The sequence below is a fragment of the Phascolarctos cinereus genome, unplaced genomic scaffold (genome assembly GCF_003287225.1).
Source record: "Phascolarctos cinereus isolate Bilbo 61053 unplaced genomic scaffold, phaCin_HiC Scaffold_2;HRSCAF=192, whole genome shotgun sequence".
Taxonomy (NCBI): domain Eukaryota; kingdom Metazoa; phylum Chordata; class Mammalia; order Diprotodontia; family Phascolarctidae; genus Phascolarctos; species Phascolarctos cinereus.
Window position 1 is genome coordinate 323148181 of NW_027555625.1, and position 19454 is coordinate 323167634.

Sequence of the window (19454 nt, forward strand, 5' to 3'; positions counted from 1 at the left end):
CAACTTAACTGCCCATTCCCAGGGGTTCTCTCCATCCCTGGGGCTGACTCCTTCCATGGTAGCAGGAGGACCATGGACAAATACCAGGTTGGGAGGCTTGATTTAGAGTTGTCTTATCAGCCTACAATGACTGTTATACAGTAAAGGCTCTGTACCTGGCCAACTTTTCAGTTGGCTAAAGAAGCCTGGCTCTCCTAGGAAGCCAAAAAGAAGTTCCCTAGAATCACTTTCAACCTTCTAAGACACCCTTGAAAGCAGTGATTTTGTGGTGGGTGGAGGGAGATTTCCTCCCATGCATTCCTTCATGCAATAATTAACCGTAGTCAGGTACACTTCTGGAAAACAAGGTCTTTGAAATCATCACAGAGGCACATCCCACAGGCTTTGGGAAAGATGTCCCATTCTTGCCTTAAACAGTAGAATTGGAAGCGAAAGACTTGTTGCAAATAATTTGTGAGCTCTTAATGGTTACCTTACCCAGGGAAATCATGAATAAAAGAACAGTGCCAGCCAAAGCTCACTCTCACAAAGACAAGGTGTATTAACAATGCTATTTGAGAAGACACCCAGAGCCCGGCACACAAATTATTCACACTGAGCCCTGGGGTAGGAATACTTTTCTAATGGTTCTTCTCCAGGCTAATTAAGTCAGGGCTGCTTTCTCCTGACTACCAGGAGGAGGGGACGATGCTGCACTAGTTGTAGCTTAAATAGGTCTGGTTTTGAATTGTATTTAGGTTATAGAAAACAAGAACTTAAGGAATAATGTAATGTGGAAAGCTGTTTTCTTCTCAATTCTCCCAAATAAATTGTTTCACAGATGGTTTCACAGAAACTTCGATTTGAGCAGGCAGATGAATTAAGCCTATACCTCTTGGGTACTACTAAGGCCTTCTCTGAGTGCTTAAAGGTTCTCACCCAGTCTGGTCCTAATGGTAATATGGCTGGGGGCTGGGAGAGAAGCACTGTCCTGGGAGTTGGATCCAATTCAAATTCAATTTAATTCAGCAAGCATTTATTAAACACCAGCTATTAAATAGATGAGGAACAACTAGGTGGCTCTGTGGAAAAAGTACTGGGCCTGGAGCAAGAAAGACCTGAGTTCAAATACAGCCTCAGACACTAGCTGTGTGAGCCTGGGCAAGTCACTATACCTCTGTCTCAAACCACGGGAGAAGGAGATGGCCAACCACTCCAGCATCTTTGTCATGGTCAGTATGGACCATGGGGTCAGGAAGAGTCGGACAGGACTGAACAACAATTAACTGGACACTGTGCTAGGCTCCGGGAATACAAAGACAAACTCAAGGCATTTCTACCCTCCAGTGGCTTACATTCTGTTAGGAGGCATCACGGTACAGTGTATGAGCACTGAACTTGTCGCCACAGGGTCTGAGTTGGAGAAATTTACTGCCTTTGTGACCTTTGGCAAGTCATTTATTGATACTGGGCCTCAGTTTCCTTATCTGTAAAGTGACTATACTGGATTAGATGACCTCTAAGGTCCCTTCCATCATTAGTTTAGTGCAATGGAAAGTGCGATGGACTTTTGGAATCCCAGGACCTGGGTTTGGATCCTGGCTCTGTCACTTACTATCTGGGTAACCTTGAACTTTACTTTTACCTTTCTTGGCCTTAGTTCACTCACCTGTAAAATTCGGGGGGCGGGGGTCTCTCAGGTTTGCAACCTCTGGATTATCCTGGATTCCTCACTTTTCCTTATTTCATACATCCAATCAGTTACCAAATCTGTTTCTCCTTCACACCCTTCTCTCCACAATGCCACCACCTTAGTTCAGACCCTCATCACTCCCTGCTTAGATTATTTCAACAGCCTAATTCATCTCCCTCCCTCAGGTCTCTCAGCATTCCAGCCCATCTATACATTGCTATACATGACACACTCTTTTGAGGCCATTTTCCTTAGTGCAGAGCCAATCATGTGACTAACCTACTCTGTCAACGGCAGTGACTTCCTATTATTACCCATTGAATAAAATAAAAACCTCTTCTATTTTAAAGCCCCACACAAGTTATCTTTCCAATTTCACTGAACATTTCTCTCCCTCCCACACTCTGCAACTCAGAAATACTGACCTTCTCTGTGTTCCTCACACTGAACACTCCACTTCTCCCATCTCCAGACCTTTGCACTAGCCTCCCCCATTCCAAGGAGGCATTCTCTCTTTAACTTCACCCAAAAGACTCTTTCTCTTAAAGATGTAGCTCAAGCATCATCTTCTGAATGAAGCCTTTCCTGCTTCTGGATTCAACGGCTGGGGTTCCTTCCCTAACTTCTTTACATGTCGTTGTTCGGTCATTTTCAGTCATGTCTGACTCTGCATGACCTTATTTGGGGATTTCTTGACAGAGATACTCTAGTGGTTTGCCATTTCCTTCTCCAGCTCATTTTACAGATGAGGAAATGGAGGCAAACAGGGTTAAGTGACTTGCCTAGGGTCACATGGCTCGTAAGTGTCTGAGGCCAGAATTGGACTCCAGGCCCAGCAGTCTATTCACTGAACCACCTGGCTGCCCAACCTCCTTGCATAGCTAGCATTTATATAGTGTTATAAGGTTTACTAAGTGCTTTACATATGTTATCTCATTGTATCCTAACAATGACACTGTGAGATATGGTCTATTTTTATCCTCATTTTGCAAGTGAGGAAAATGAGGCAGAAAGTGGCTAAATGACTTGCCTACACAGCTAGTAAGTGCCTTTGGCCAGATGTGAATTCAGATCTTTCTGATTCCAAGCCTAGTGTGCTTACCTACTAGCTATTTCAATTTCTTTGTATTTGTTCACTTTTTCTTTATTCTTCATATACTTATATACGTACTATTTGTTTTACCCATTAGAATGAAAACTCACTGACAGTAGGGTTTATTTCTGAGAACTAGCACAGTGCCTGGTGTGAAATAGTAGGTGCCTCATAAATGCTTGTATATTGATTGATTAACCTCTAAGGTGCCTTGCAATTAGACATCTATGACCATATGGACACTCACTTTTATAAGATTTTGAGTTCTAAGATTTTTCTGACTCTAAGTCCAGTATATTTACCTATTAGCTGTTTCAATTTCTTTGTATTTGTTCACTTTTAATTTATTCTTTAGATACATATATATATATATATATATATATATATATATATATATATATATATATATATATATATATATATATATATATATATATATATATATATATATATATATATATATATATATATATATATATATATATATATATATATATACTTGTTGTTTTACCCATTGGAATGAAAACTCAGTAAGAGCAATGTTTATTTCTGAGAAGTACCACAGTGCCCAGAGCTAAACAGCTGGTGCCTCTATATAGATGCCTCTGTAAGATTTTGAGTTCCCTCCCCAAGATGGCATGCAATCTGATATAGGCTATACATCTACAATAATATTAAACATATTTCTACATTAGTCATGTTGCAAAAGAAGAATCACAATCAGTGAGCATTTTCTAAGCATCAGCGCTAAGTGCAAGGTTTACAAAGCTCTAAAGACAAAACCGCTCCTGGGCTCAAGGTCCTCATAGTCTAATGGGGGAGATCTCAAGTAATCATTACATGCATATGAAATATCTGCAGAGTATATGAAGGTAACCTGAAATGTGGAAGTCATCAAGAGTTGGTGGGCCTGGGAAAGGCCTCTTGAGCTGAATCCTGAAGGGACCCAGGGAAGCTAAGAGATGGCTGTGAGGAGGGAGGGCGTTTGAGGCACAGGGGACAGCTGGTGCAGAGGTACAGAGATGGTCAACAAAGAATCGTTAAGCTGACCAGTACAGCCGGATTGGATCATAGCTGGGCAGAATCCTGGCTGTCCCATCCAAGTTACTGCTCCTTCCTGTTCTAACCATTAAGAAGTTATTCCTTCCAGCCAAGTGAAATCAGACTCTCTTGAGCCAGTTTTGCCCTAAGGGGGTCTAGTGCCCCTTTTCTACGATAACATGAAGGGAGTAAAGTATAAGAAGACTGGAAAGGTAGGAAGAAGCCAGGTTATTAAAAACTTTAAATGCCAAACAATTTTGTATTTGATTCCCTTCCTTCTCCCCCGGCCCCCCCACCCCAGCTTAAAGCTACTTCTGTTATATGTGGAGGACCTTGGAGGGGACCAGGTTGGGGAGGGGCAATCCCCTCCCCCTGCCCATGTTTTTGTGGACTAATTATTGTTAACTGGGTTCTAAGTTCCATTGCCTCTATGTTGCTAACTGCAGATTCTGTCAGCATTCTCTAAATCTGGTACACTCTCAATTCAGTGCCCTGGGGCAAAATCCTGGCCGTCCCATCCAAGTTACCAGTCTGGTTCTAAACATTAAGAAGTTTTGCCAGCACATCCACGTGAAATCAGCCTCTCTTAAATTTCCACCCATTACTCCTACCTTTGCCCTCAGATGGTCTAGCACCTCTTTCCCATGACAACCTTTCAAATTATCCAAAGCCAACACTATGTTCTCTGCTCTGTACCCTCCACCTTTATGTGAACACATATTCCTTCTTCTACAGGCTCGAAACTCCTAAACTTATCGCTGTGTGCCCAGTCCCTTCACCGTCATTCTTACCCTTCTATGACTGTGATGCGGCTTGTTAATGCTCTTCCTAAAATGAGGTACTCAGAACTGAACACAATATTCCAGATGTGCTCTGGCCAGGATACAGCAGCACAGTATTACTACCTTCTCCCTCTTCTTAGCCCTCTTAATAACTTTGTCTCTTTCTCTCTCTCTGTCTGTCACTGTCTATATCTCTGCCTCTGTTTGTCTCTTTCTTTATATCTCTCTTTCTATATCTTTGACTCTGTCTCTCTCTACCTCTGTCTCTGGTTTTCTCCGTTCATCTCCCTATCTCTGTTTCTTTGTCTTTCTCTAACTCGGCCTCTCTGTCTGTCTGCCTCTCCTCTCTCTTCATCTCCCTCTCTCTCCCTTCTGCTACCTGTGATTTTGTTGTTGTAGGGCACTCCAGGTGAGGAACTTTCTCTGCCATTGCAAATGGGTGCCTTCTCTTCATTTTCTAGTTGTAGAGAGTTGCCCAGGGTCACATAGCCAGGAGATGTCAGGCGATAGGACTTGAACCCAGATCTTTCTTCATTCTGAGATCCTCTCTATCCACTAGGCAAGGCTGCTTCTCAGGCACTCAAAAGTGCTGCCATAACTATACACAACATCTAACAATTTACTATTTTTAAACCGTTCAGATTTTTCCCCCTTCTCTTCTTTTCTTGTTCTCCCATTGATAGTTCCAGGATAGCATCCTACTGTATCTCCCCACCAGGCACTGCTTCTCCTACATCTGAAATGCTCAGTGTGGCTTCCTTTTCCATGAAGCTACCTGGGTTCTTGGGGCAGAGCTCTCTCCTCAACCCTATGCAGCTTCAATGTCTATTTTCAGAGTGCATTGGTGACAATCCTTCCTATACTTCCACAACCCACATGCTGATTCAGTGGCCCCCTTTTTGCAGGGTTCCAAGAAATTATGCATCTGTTAGTGAGGAAATTAACACCTCAAAGCAAACTATAATTAGGAATTCTTCAATTCGGTTTATGCTTTTTCAATTAGGTGCTCTATAATTTTAATCATGGGAGCATTAACATGTTTCTGTAATTTATATACCTGTGGTATAATTAAGTCTTGAAACGCATTTCTCACAACTTGAGCAGTCCCTACCTGTCTGCCTATACGCTGTCAGCTCTTTGGATCTCTGCCTCCAGATGGGACCTGCATTACAGGGCCATTGCTGAGGGCCCCAGGTTGCAGGTAGACTCTGGGCATTAAGTACAGTAGGAAGGAAATTCTTGGCCAGGAGATGTCCTTGAACATCTGGATTATATGTAGGTATTTGGATCCCAAAGTTACCAGAGCTGTCGTGATACAAGCCATTTCTGCCTTTGGTAACCATTTAGGATAGCTATTCTAGGAAACTAATTTCAATGAAACAGGGACAGTACATCCTGTCAAGACTGGCATTATATGAGCACAGTGGAGAACAGATGGATTTAAATGGCAAGAAGTGAACAATGGATTCCAACTTGGACTGGGATGAGACCAAAACTTTTCCTCTCTCCCCAACTGACTCAATTTCTTCTTTCCCCTGTTTCTGTTTCACTAACTATTCTGGGCCCAGATGCCAACGGGCACATAGACTTCAATATGGGCTGAAGACTGTATGGAAAGGGAGCTTCTAGGATTTCAAGCAGTTTTGCAAATTCAGGGGAGGGGAAGGTGAGGGAAGAGCATGGGGAGTTTTTGTGCTTATTTAAAATGAACCTCTGAACTTTTTGAAGGTTAAAAACTTGAACCTGTCTCTTTTTTCTACTCTCACTGTAACAGCAAATTCAAATCTGCTGACTACTAAAAAAAATGAAAGTAATTGAAACTGGCAAGGGGCATAATAGCAGAAAGCTACAAGGCCGGGGTGGGGAAGAGCCAACAATAAGCATTTTAGTAAAAGTTTCTAACTTTCTGCAGAACTGGAAGGAATGCTTTCTGAGCTCAGGCACAGGCCATTTCCAGATGTCTCATCAGCATGCACTAGTACTAGCACCAGGGTTATTTCTGATAGGCATCACTGTCACTGTCCTAATCGCATGCTTGGTACTAGGTACTGACCAAGTGAAACGGACGGAGAAGCCTGGGATCTTATAATCTAACCCATATGATAGGACAGCTAGGTGACACAATGGATAGAGCACCAGGTCTGGAGTCAGGAAGACTCATCTTCCTGAGTTCAGATCTGGCTTAGACACTTCCTAGCTGTGTGACTCTGGGCAAGTCACTAAACCCCATTTGCCTCAGTTTCCTCATCTATAAAATGAGCTGGAGAAAGAGATGGCAAATAATTCCAATATTTTTGCCAAGAAAACCCCAAATGGGATCACAAAGAGTCACAGACAAGTGAAATGACTGAACAAATAAACCCAGATGATATCTCTGTGGGCAGGCAGGCAATCTGAGAATGAGGAAACAAATAGAGGTAATTCAAGAATAAGAGCCAGGATCACAGAATTTGGAACTAGAGGGGACTGTTGAGGTCACCTATTCCTGAGTATTACTGTCTGAAGCAAAATTTGAACTCCAAGTTCCTCCTAATTCCCAACTCTATCACTCTATCCATGGTCCCACCTAGCTGCCTCCTTTAATTCAACTTCGTCATTTTACAGATCAGAAAACTGAGGCCCAAATAGGCTTACTCGCATCAATTCACACAGGAAATGGCAGGATTAGAGACCAAATTCTCTACCATAAAATCCATTAGGCCACACTTTCGATGTTACTCATGAGCTGCCTCAGGTTTAAAAAAAAAAACCCAAAACAAAAAACAAACACTTGGTGACCACCAGTCTGGTGATGAGTTCCTCTAAATTCAGAGAGGCTAGTCCTTGCAAGACAGACATAAAATCCATTGACTGATCTGTATGCATGTCCTTCCCAGTGCGATGAGATCTAACACATTCTGTTCTCCAATGTATAGATTTTGAGAGCCAGGGTCACCTACATATCAAGATAAGGCTTATGGGTAGGATGTTAATGGATTCACAGAAATGTAGGTATGTGTATATATATATATATATATATATATATATATATATTCATGTATGTTTATACATATATATTCATGTATGTTTATACATATATATATATTCATGTATGTTTATACATATATATTCATGTATGTTTATACATATATATATTCATGTATGTTTATACATATATATTCATGTATGTTTATACATATATATATTCATGTATGTTTATACATATACAATATACACATACATATATATATATGCACATATACACACACAGTTTGAAGAAAAATACTTTATCCATTCACCGAAATCTTATAATAGTTCTTTTAAAAAAAGGTTACATCTTATACCTAGTTAAAAAATGAAAACAAACATGCAAAATCTGTCACTGCAATAGAGGCATCCAAAAAGAAATTTCAAAATGTATCAAGGAAAAATGTTAAATTTATATAGCTAGAAGGAGTTTTTCCATTCTTTTCATAAATACACACGCGCATGTGTGCATCAGTGTTATGTAGCAGACAGAGAGCAGGCCTTGAAGCTGAGAAGACTTGAGTTCAAATCCTACTTGTGAATCTACTGGCTCTGTGACCCTGGGTAAGCCACTTAACCTCTCAGTGATTTAGGCAGTTCTTTCAGATTATAAGTAGGAGCAAGGGAGCTGATCTATATTGATAGAGGAAGTTTTCTCAATTGGGAGTTCCTATATCAATGAAATCACAGGTCCAGCCTCTATCCTCATATTTTATATCCTTATATGTTTATACATTATTATCCTTATATATTTATACATATATAAAATTCATCAGAACAGACAGAAGTCCTGTCAGAAGATGGAGAAAGGATGGATGATGGCTACGGTGGCCAGAGAAGATTTCATTGAAAAGGCAGGGACTTGATTCAAGCTTTGTGGGATGGGTAGTGTGTGTGTATATGTGTGTGTGTGTGTGTGTGTGTGTGTGTGTGTGTGTAAACATACATACATACACATATATGCATACTTATACATACACACACACCCACATATGTATATATACAGTTGTATGTATGTATATATGTGTATATATGGGGTGCACATGTATAAAACAAATAGGTAAGATAGGTTATAAAATAAGTATCTACATTAACCAACTGGACCATATACATCCAAATTAGAATTCTGATTCAGTCACAGAAGCAAATGATTTTCAGCAGGCAAGAATCTTCTAGAAAACACAGTCCAACCATTTCATTTTAAAGTTGAGGAATTGGAGGCTCACAGAAGGCACATGGTTTGCCCAAGGTCAAAGGGTCTTTCAAACCCAGGTTCAACAACTCTTTAGAAAGCCAATGCTATGTTCACTATAAGTGATCACCCTGGAAAGTAGCCAGGTATTTCAAGAAAGCTGTGGAGAGATGTGTGTTGCCTTCCCCTTCCCTTCTCCTGACCCACTCTGCCCCCTTTCTGCTACCACTTATGTATAGTTTATGCTATTGGAATATTGGCTCCTTGAGGTCAGGAACTGCCTTGTTTGATTATATTTGCATCTCCAGAGCTTATCATGATACCCGGCATAGGGTTAAAGCTTAATAAGTAATCTGTCTATCTATCCATCTATCTACCAGTGAACAGAGCTAGCAAGGTATAGAGAACAGACTTAATTCTGCTTGGCCAAACAGGGCAGAACTAAAATCACTGGTTAAGTTAAAGGGAGGTAACATTTCCCTTAATGTTTGTTTGTTTGTTTGTTTGTTTTAAAGCCCTTTTAAACAATCAGAGATATCTAAAAAGTGAAATGAGCTACCTCATGAGGTAGCAGATTCCAGATCACTGAAAGTATTTCAAGAGGGTCAAATAACCACAGGAATGCTAGAAAGAAGATCCACGTTCATGTTTCAGGTAGTGATTACTTACACTCTGTGGTCTCTTCAAACTGAGATTCTGACTATATGATACGTAACTCATGAGATATCTCATTGTATAATCTTGGCACCAAAGATAAAAGTCTTCCATTACATATGAATTTCTAGAGAAGCTACTGTGTAGTTCCTTGGAAAGGATAACAGGGAAGACAACTTTGAGCATATTGTAATACAAAAGAGGTTTGGCAAAAATTAAATTTAAGGCAACATGTTAAATTGTATACTCTTTACAATTAGGTAAAAAAAAATATGGCTACATGAACTGAGTATCAATGATCATACAAGTTAATAAAAATAGAAGAGAACCAGATTAGGTACCTTTCATGATTGCTAGAGAGGCAATTCTTAAGCCAGCAAAGAACAAAGTCAATCATAAAAGTTAAAATAAAGAATTTAGAGTATGTGAAATTGAAAAGCTTTGAATTGAGAAAAATAACCCAGTAAGAAGGGATGCAGATGATTGGGGGTAAAATCTTTGTATCAAATATCTCTGATAAAGGTCTGGTATCTGAGATAGAAAGCCAACTAACACAAAATATAGTATGACAAAATGGCATGCTCTAATTAATAAGTAGTCAAAGGATATGAACAAACAGTTATCAAAGGAAGAATTCCAGAGGATAAGCAACCATATGGAAGATAGTCCCATATCACTCATAGTTAGAGAAATGGAAATCAAAACAACTCAGGTTTCAACTAACACTGCATATTGATAAAGACTGGAAAAAAATGTGAAGAGTACTAGAACAGTTTGTAGGAAAATAGGCAAACTAAGAGTACAGTGATGGTAGAGCTATTCAATTGGTCCAACCATTCTGGAAAGGAATAAGGATTTATAATAAGAAAGTGATTAAAATGTTTATACCCTTTGCCTAGAGATCACACTCCTAGACATGTACCCCCCAAAGTGGTCAAAGATAGAAGGAAAGGTTGAATGTAAAAACTCCAATATATCCATAGCTACTTCTTATATTAGCAAAAAACTAGAAACAAAACAGATGCCATCAACTAGGGAATGGTCCTTTGGCTAACCAAATTGTGCTCTGTGAATATAACAGGAAACTATTATGCTGTTAGAAATGGTGAATGCGCTGCTTCTGGGAGCCAAGATGGCGGAGTGAAAAGGTAGTCACTCTCACTCTCCCCTATCAACCTCTGAAAACCCAGAAAATATCACCCCAGAAAAAAAAACCCTGGAACACCTGAACTAGAAGAAAGACGAGGAACAGCAGTGCAGCAGCCCAGCAAACGGGTCTCCCAGGGCCTCAGCAAAAATAAGGGAGGCAGAACTACAAGGGGCCTCAGGCAGACAAGCATCCTGTGGCATTCATCTGAAAGGAGATGAAGAAAACAACCTAAAGGCTTCCTAAAACCCCGGCCTTGCTGATTCCAACCCAACACCAGGTGAGCTGTAGGAGCCCTGAAGCCTCCAATTGTGAAGAAATCCTGAAGCCCAGGTGGTAGAGCAGGCAAACACCAACACCTGGACCTCGAGTGCCTCAGTGAGGGCGGGGGAACCGGTGGAAACCAGCTCAGAAAACCACCAGGAGTCTCAGCGATCCACCGCAAAGGAATCTCCCACTGCAGTAGCAGAAATAAGGGAGACAACACTCCAGGCAGATAAACATCCTGCAGAAGCCATCTAAAAGGAGCAGAAGAAAGCTAAGGAAAGGAAAAGCAGGCAACCTAGAATTGCCTGAAAGTTCCAGCCTTGCTGATTCCAGCCCTACACAAGGTAAGCTGCCAGAAACCTACAGCCTCCAATTCCCAGCATAAGAGGCCCCCAACACAAGAAGCTTGGGCCAGTACCCTCTGTGCCCCAGCAAGAGAGCTCAATCTCTTTAAAGGCCAGGGAATAAAGAAACACCATGAGTAAAAAGAAACATACCATAGATTCATATTATGAGAAGAGTGAAGATCAAGACAGAAATTCTGAAGAGGACAACATTGTCAACAAACCCAAATCTGCAACAACAAAAGGGAGTATGAACTGGTCTGAAGCCCAAAAAGCCTTCCTAGAAGAGCTCAAGAAGGATTTTAATAGTCAAATGAAGAGGTAGAAGAGTCCTTCAAAAATACAATTGGCCAATTTGAAAAAAAATACACTGAAGGAAACAAGTCCCTAAAAAACACAATTGGCCAATTGAAGAAGGAAGGACAAAAACTAACAGAAGAGTACACTGAAGAAAACAAGTCCCTAAAAAACACAGTTGGCCAACTGAAGAAGAAAATACAAAATCTAACAGAAGAGTATACTGAAGGAAACAAGTCCCTAAAAAACACAATTGGCCAGTTGAAGAAGGAAGTACAAAAACTAACAGAAGAAAACAATCTGTTAAAAACTAGAATTGGACAAATGGAAACTAATGTCTCTATGAGAGAGCAAGAATCAGTCAAACAGAAACAAAAAAATGAAAAAATCGATGAAAATGTAAAATACCTCATCAGTAAAACAACCGACCTGGAAAATCGACTCAGGAGAGACAATTTAAAAATTATTGGACTACCTGAAAATCATGATGAAAAAAAGAGCCTGGACAGTATCTTTCAGGAAATCATAAAGGAAAACTGCCCAGAAGTCCTAGAACCAGAAGGGAAAATAACCATAGAAAGAATCCACCGATCACCACCTGAAAGAGATCCCAAATTGACAATGCCAAGAAATATAATAGCAAAATTCCAAAATTACCAGATGAAAGAGAAGGTGCTGCAAGCAGCCAGAAAGAAAGAATTTAAATATCATGGAACCACAGTCAGGATTACACAGGACCTTGCAGCTTCTACATTAAAAGACCGCAGGGCATGGAACATGATATTCCATAAGGCAAAGGAGCTTGGAATGCAGCCAAGGATCAATTACCCAGCAAAAATGAGCATCATTTTTCAAGGGAGGAGGTGGATATTCAATGAAATAGGAGACTTCCAAACTTTCCTGATAAAAAGACCAGAGCTCAACAAAAAATTTGATCTTCAAGTACAGGACTCAAGAAGGACTTAAAAAGGTAAATGGGACAGAAGGATACAATATGTTGTTAATGGGGGGGGCTGTTTAAACCCCTACAAGGGAATATGAGACTTGCAACCCTTGAGAACTGTATTGTTATTACACCTTGTTAAAGGAGTATACATAAAGAGGGTGGATATTAGTTGACTTTGATGTAATGATAAAAAAAAATCTAATCAAGTGGGTTAAATGGATCCAAATAAGTGGATCAATCTAATCTTAGAAAAGGTACTGAGAAAGGAGGAGGCAGACAAGGGTAAATTACATTACAGGAAAAGACACAAAATCCTATTACAGCAGAGGGAAAAAGGGGGGGAGCATTGTTTGAACCTTACTCTCATCAGATTGGCTCAAGAAGGGCATAATATAATCAGTTAGGTATAGAAATCTAACTTGCCCTATAGGCAGTAGGAGGGAAAAGGGGAAAGAAAAGGGAGGGGAAAGAAAAGGGAGGGGGGAAAGAAGGGAGGGAAGCAGCAGTAAGACTAAAGGGGAAGAAAAGGGAAAGGGATAATAAAAGGGGGAAGGGACTGAAGGAGGCAGTGGTCAAAAGCAAAACACTAGTGAAGGGGAGAAAGGAAAAAGGAGAAAGAAAAGCATAAATAGGGGGAAAAAGGATGGAGAAAAAGACACAGATAGTAATCATAACTGTGAATGTAAATGGGATGAACTCTCCATAAAACGGAAACAGATTGCAGAATGGATTAAAAACCATAATCCTACAATATGTTGTTTACAGGAAACACATTTGAAAAAGAGTGACACATACAGGGTAAAGGTAAAAGGCTGGAGCAGAATATATTATGTGTCAGCTGAAGTAAAAAAAGCAGGGGTAGCAATCCTGATCTCAGACAAAGCAAAAGCAAAAATAGATCTAATCAAAAGAGATAAGGAAGGAAACTACATCCTGCTAAAAGGCACCATAGACAATGAAGTAATATCATTACTAAATATATATGCACCAAATGGTATAGCATCCAAATTCTTACAGGAGAAGTTCAGGGAGTTACAGGAAGAAATAGACAGCAAAACTATACTAGTGGGGGACCTGAACCTCCCCCTCTCAGCACTAGATAAGTCTAACCACAAAATAAACAAGAAAGAAGTTAAGGAGGTGAATAGAACATTAGAAAAGTTAGGTATGATAGACCTCTGGAGAAAACTGAATGGGGATAGAAAGGAATATACTTTTTTCTCGCAGTACATGGCACATACACAAAAATTGACCATGTACTAGGGCATAAAAACCTCACAATCCAATGCAGAAAGGCAGAAATATTAAATGCATCCTTTTCAGATCATGATGCAATAAAAATTATATGTAATAAAGGGCCATGGAAAGATAGACTAAAAAATAATTGGAAACTAAATAATCTAATCCTAAAAAATGATTGGGTCAAACAACAAATCATAGAAACAATCAATAATTTCATTCAAGAGAATGACAATAATGAGACAACATACCAAAACCTATGGGATGCAGAAAGCAGTTCTTAGGGGAAGTTTTATATCTCTAAATGCTTACATAAATAAAATAGAAAAAGAGGAGATTAATGAATTGGGCATACAACTAAAAAAACTAGAAAAAGAACAAATTAAAAATCCTCAACTAAACACCAAATTAGAAATATTGAAAACCAAAGGAAAAATTAATAAAATTGAAATTAAGAAAACTATTGAACTAATAAATAAAACTAAGAGCTGGTTTTATGAAAAAACAATAAAATAGATAAGCCTTTGGTTAATTTAATTAAAAAAAGAAAGAAGAAAACCAAATTACTAGTATCAAGAATGAAAAGGGCGAAGCTACCACCAAGGAAGAGGAAATTAAAACAATAATTAGGAATTATTTTGCCCAACTATATGCCAACAAATTTGACAATCTTAGTGAAATGGATACATATTTACAAAAATATAAATTGCCCAGATTAACCAAAGAGGAAGTAAAATACTTAAATAACCCCATCTCAGAAAAAGAAATTGAACAAGCCATTGATGAACTCCCTAGGAAAAAATCTCCAGGGCCAGATGGATTTACATGCGAATTCTATCAAACATTTAAAGAACAATTAATTCCAATACTATATAGACTATTTGGGAAAATAGGTGAAGAAGGAGTCTTACCAAATTCTTTTTATGATACAAATATGGTGTTGATACCTAAACCAGGAAGAGTCAAAATAGAGAAAGAAAATTATAGACCAATTTCTCTAATGAATATAGATGCAAAAATTTTAAACAAAATACTAGCAAGTAGATTGCAGCAACTTATCACAAGAATAATACACTATGACCAGGTAGGATTTATACCAGGAATGCAGGGTTGGTTCAATATTAGGAAAACTATCAGCATCATTGAGCATATCAACACAAAACCAACAGAAACCACATGATCATCTCAATAGATGCAGAAAAAGCTTTTGATAAAATACAACACCCATTCCTATTAAAAACACTAGAAAGCATAGGTATAAATGGAGTCTTCCTTAAAATAATAAATAGCATCTATCTAAAACCTTCAGCAAGCATTATATGTAATGGGGACAGGCTAGAAGCATTTCCAATAAGATCGGGGGTGAAACAAGGATGTCCATTATCACCACTGTTATTCAATATTGTACTGGAAACCTTAGCTTTAGCAATAAGAGAAGAAAAAGAAATTGAAGGCATTAGAATAGGCAAAGAAGAAACAAAGCTATCACTCTTTGCAGATGACATGATGATATACTTAGAGAATTCTAGAGAATCAAGTAAAAAACTACTTGAAATAATAAACAACTTTAGCAAAGTTGCAGGCTATAAAATAAACCCACATAAATCATCAGCATTTCTATATATTACCAACAAAGCCCAACAGCAAGAGATAGAAAGAGAAATCCCATTTAAACTTACTGTAGACATTATAAAATATTTAGGAGTCTACCTCCCAAACAAACCCAGGAACTCTATGAACACAATTACAAAACACTTTTCACACAAATAAAATCAGATCTAAATAATTGGAAAAACATCAGTTGCTCATGGGTAGGCCGAGCTAATATAATAAAAATGACAATCCTACCTAAGCTAATTTACTTATTCAGTGCCATACCAATCAAACTACCAAAAAATTATTTTATAGAGTTAGAAAAAATAATAACAAGATTCATTTGGAAAAACAAAAGGTCCAGAATATCAAAGGAACTAATGAAAAGAAATGCAGGGGAAGGTGGCCTAGCAATTCCAGATCTTAAATTGTATTATAAAGCAGCAATCATCAAAACTGCTTGGTACTGGCTAAGAAATAGGGAGGTGGATCAGTGGAATAGGTTAAATATGCAAGACACAGTAGTCAATGACTATAGTAATCTATTATTTGATAAACCCAAAGACCCCAGCTTCTGGGATAAGAACCCACTCTTTGAAAAAAACTGCTGGGAAAACTGGAAAAGAGTATGGCAGAAACTAGGCATAGACCCAAATCTCACACCATATACCAAAATAAAGTCAAAATGGGTTCAGGACTTAGATATAAAGGCTGATACCATAAGTAAACTGGGAGAACAAGGAATAGTTTACCTATCAGATCTATGGAGAACAGAAGAATTCATGACCAAACAGGAGATAGAGAACATTATGAAAAGCAAAATGGATAATTTTGATTACATTAAATTGAAAAGTTTTTGCACAAACAAAGCCAATGCAACTAAGATTAGAAGGAAGGTAGAAAATTGGGAAAGAATTTTTACAACCAGTCTCTCTGATAAAGGCCTCATTTCTAAAATATATAGAGAATTAAGACAAATTTATAAGAACACAAGCCATTCCCCAATTGATAAATGGTCAAAGGATATGAAGAGACAAGTTGTCAGACGAAGAAATTAAAGCCATCTATAGTTATATGAAAAAATGCTCTAAATTGTTAAGGATTAGAGAAATGCAAATCAAAACAACTCTGAGGTACCACATCACACCTATCAGATTGGCCAACATGACAAAACAGGAAAATGATAAATGTTGGAGAAGATGTGGGAAAATTGGAACACTAATACATTGTTGGTGGAGTTGTGAAATGATCCAACCATTTTGGAGAACAATTTGGAACTATGCCCAAAGGGCTACAAAAATGTGCATACCCTTTGATCCAGCAATAGCACTTCTAGGGCTATATCCCAAAGAGATCAGACAAATGGGAAAAGGACCCACATGTACAAAAATATTCATAGCAGCTCTTTTTGTGGTGGCAAAGAATTGGAAATTGAGAGGATGCCCATCAATTGGGGAATGGCTGAGCAAGTTGTGGTATATGAATGTAATGGAATACTATTGTGCTATAAATGATGAACAGGCTGACTTCAGAAAAACCTGGAAAGACTTATATGGTCTGATGCTGAGTGAAGTGAGCAGAACCAAGAGGACTTTGTACACAATAACAGCCATGTTATGCGATGACTAATATTGTTAAACTGAACCCTTTTCAGCATTACAAGGATCTAAGATATCTCCAGAGGCCCCGGGATGGAAAATGTTGTCCACATCCAAAGAAAGAACTATGGAAGTCAAATAGCTATCACTTATTTTTACCTTTTGTTGAGTTTTGTTTCATCTTCCTGATGGTTCCTCCTATTGGTTTTAATTTTTACTTACAACTTCACTAATGTGCAAATATGTTTAATGGATATGTAAATGTAAAGCGTATATCAGATTGTGCCCCATCTTGGGGAGGGTGGGGAGGAAGGGGAAAAATTTTCAATTCAAAAGCATATGGAAGTGATTGTCGATAAATCAAAATAAGTTAATAAAATTTAAAAAAACTGTTATAAAGGAAAAAAAACAACAAGTTCTGGACATTTATTGTTCAGGGGAACATATGAATATTTGAGGAGTTGGGGGTAGGATATAATAGATATAGGGGGCTATGTAGTATAGTATTCTATGTGTAAATAGAATTTTTACCTACATTGGGTTGTAGGCTTGGAAAAGTATGATTAAGAAGATGAAGGGAACTTAGAGTTCCTGTTGTAAGTGACGGCCATGACAATACCACCACCTCTTCATTGGTGGCAGGATTAGTCCCTGTTATGGGTTCTCCAAATGGTGTCTTTAAAAGAGGTATACTCCCGTTTTTTCTTCTTGTGCATTCAGCTCTTCCTTACAAAATATACATCTTCCAGTTTCACTTTCCTATCATTTGGCCTAGGCAATAAGAGTTCTAACACTTGCCTCCTTCTCTCCTCAGATGCTGCCACCACGTTGGTGTAGGGCCTCTCACCTTTACTCTTACTATTGTAATAACCTGCTGGTAGCTCTGCCTACAACAAGTCTTTCCCTAGTTCAGTCCATCCTTCGCTTAGCTGTCAAAGTGATCTTCCTAAAGCAGAGGTCTGATCATGTCTTCTACTCAATAAATTACAATGGCTCCCTATCTCCTCCAGGTCCAAATATAAAATTCTCTGTTTGACATCCAAAGTCCCTTTGTAACCTGGCCCCTTCTTACCTTTCCATTCTTCTTACATCTTACTCATCCCTACATACCCTGCAATCCCATGACACTGGTCTTTTTGCTCTTCCTCAAATGTGACACTCCATCTCTCAACTCTGGGCATTTTTGCTGATTGTCTCCTATGCATGGAACATCCTTCCTCCTCTCTGCCTCCTGGCTCCCCTGGCTTCTTTCAAGTCCCAGCTAAAATTCCATCTTCCATAAGGAGACTTTCCAGATGCCTCTTCCCTTAATTATTTCAAATTTATCCTTATAAAGCTTGTTTGTCCATAATTATTTGCATATTGTCTCCCCCATTAGAACATGAGCTCCTTGAGAGTAGAGACTGTCTTTTGCTTTTCTTAGAATCCACAGCACTTAGCAGAGTCTGCCACACAGTAAGTAAATAATAAAGGTTTATTGACTGATTGACAGAGCCTAGGGACTACGAGCCAGAGTCACCACAGCTAAAACTATTACATCCTGAGTAGGGAAGGCATGGACTCCTTTCTTGAATGAAAATTTTAGGTGAAAATCTGATCTCCTCCAAAAGAGAAAACAAGACTCTGAGACAGCAAATGCCTTTCCTGACTATGAGAAGCACGCTACTAATTTTTGCCCAAATTCACAAAAGATCTTCCGGATTTTATCTGGCCAAACACTGCCATAAGTGGAAGGAAAACTTCCTTCTAAGCAGCCTGCCACCTGACTCTAGGATCTGACTGCCAGGCTAGTGCCATATTAACCTGCAGACATTCCTTCCCCCAGATATTTGCCTACTGGCAAGGGAATTTCTGCTTCCCACTGATGAGTTCAGGGTGTACCCCAATAATGTTGGGTTACCACCTAAAATGATGAGGAATAGATGTGCGGGTCCTGTTGTCCTGAAAGAATTCACTCAGACAGTCTCCAGGTTAAAGAAAGGCATTTATTGTGGTGATGCACCCTAGGGGGACTGCTCCCCATGAGGCAGAGCCCCAGTGGGCTCTACTCCACACGGGAAGTAGAGCATAGGCAGCAAGCCCACAGCCCTGCTTTCTGTAGGAGGCAAAGGAGGTTATTGGGGTGAGGTGTCTGGTTTAAATATAGTTTTATGGAATGGGGGGAAGGGGACAAGAGAATGGGAGGGGCAAGCAGGGCTCCAAATGCCTGGGATGGCAGGTAGTTCTGAGGTGGCTTTATCATACAGATAAGCAAAGAGAATAGGAAAGGGGAGGGCCAGAGTTGTTCTGGAACTGGGAGTGCTTTGTGAAGCACCCAGGTAAATCCACAGTGGCAGCTTCAATGCATAATCTTCTCTGATCACTTTTCTGGCTGGTCACACCCTGCCTCTTATCTCCTCCCTCATGTCCTGCATCCTGCTTGCTCCTTCTGCCACAAGCACTCTTTTCTACCTCATCACCGTCTCTGGTCTTCTCACCAGACATTAGAAAATGGAGGCCCCTGTGCCTTCTGCAGCTTTGGGATAGAACTCTGTGGGGCCTAGGGAGCCAAAATAGGTGAACTGGCTTAGAGAGATGATTGCT

At 39.3% G+C, this 19454-nt stretch overlaps 1 protein-coding gene across 9 annotated transcripts in view; it reads right to left on the minus strand.

The window, feature by feature from the left end:
• PTPRT (protein tyrosine phosphatase receptor type T) overlaps nt 1–19454 on the minus strand; it is a 1323147-nt gene that overhangs the window by 227446 nt on the left and 1076247 nt on the right. The window lies entirely within an intron of this gene.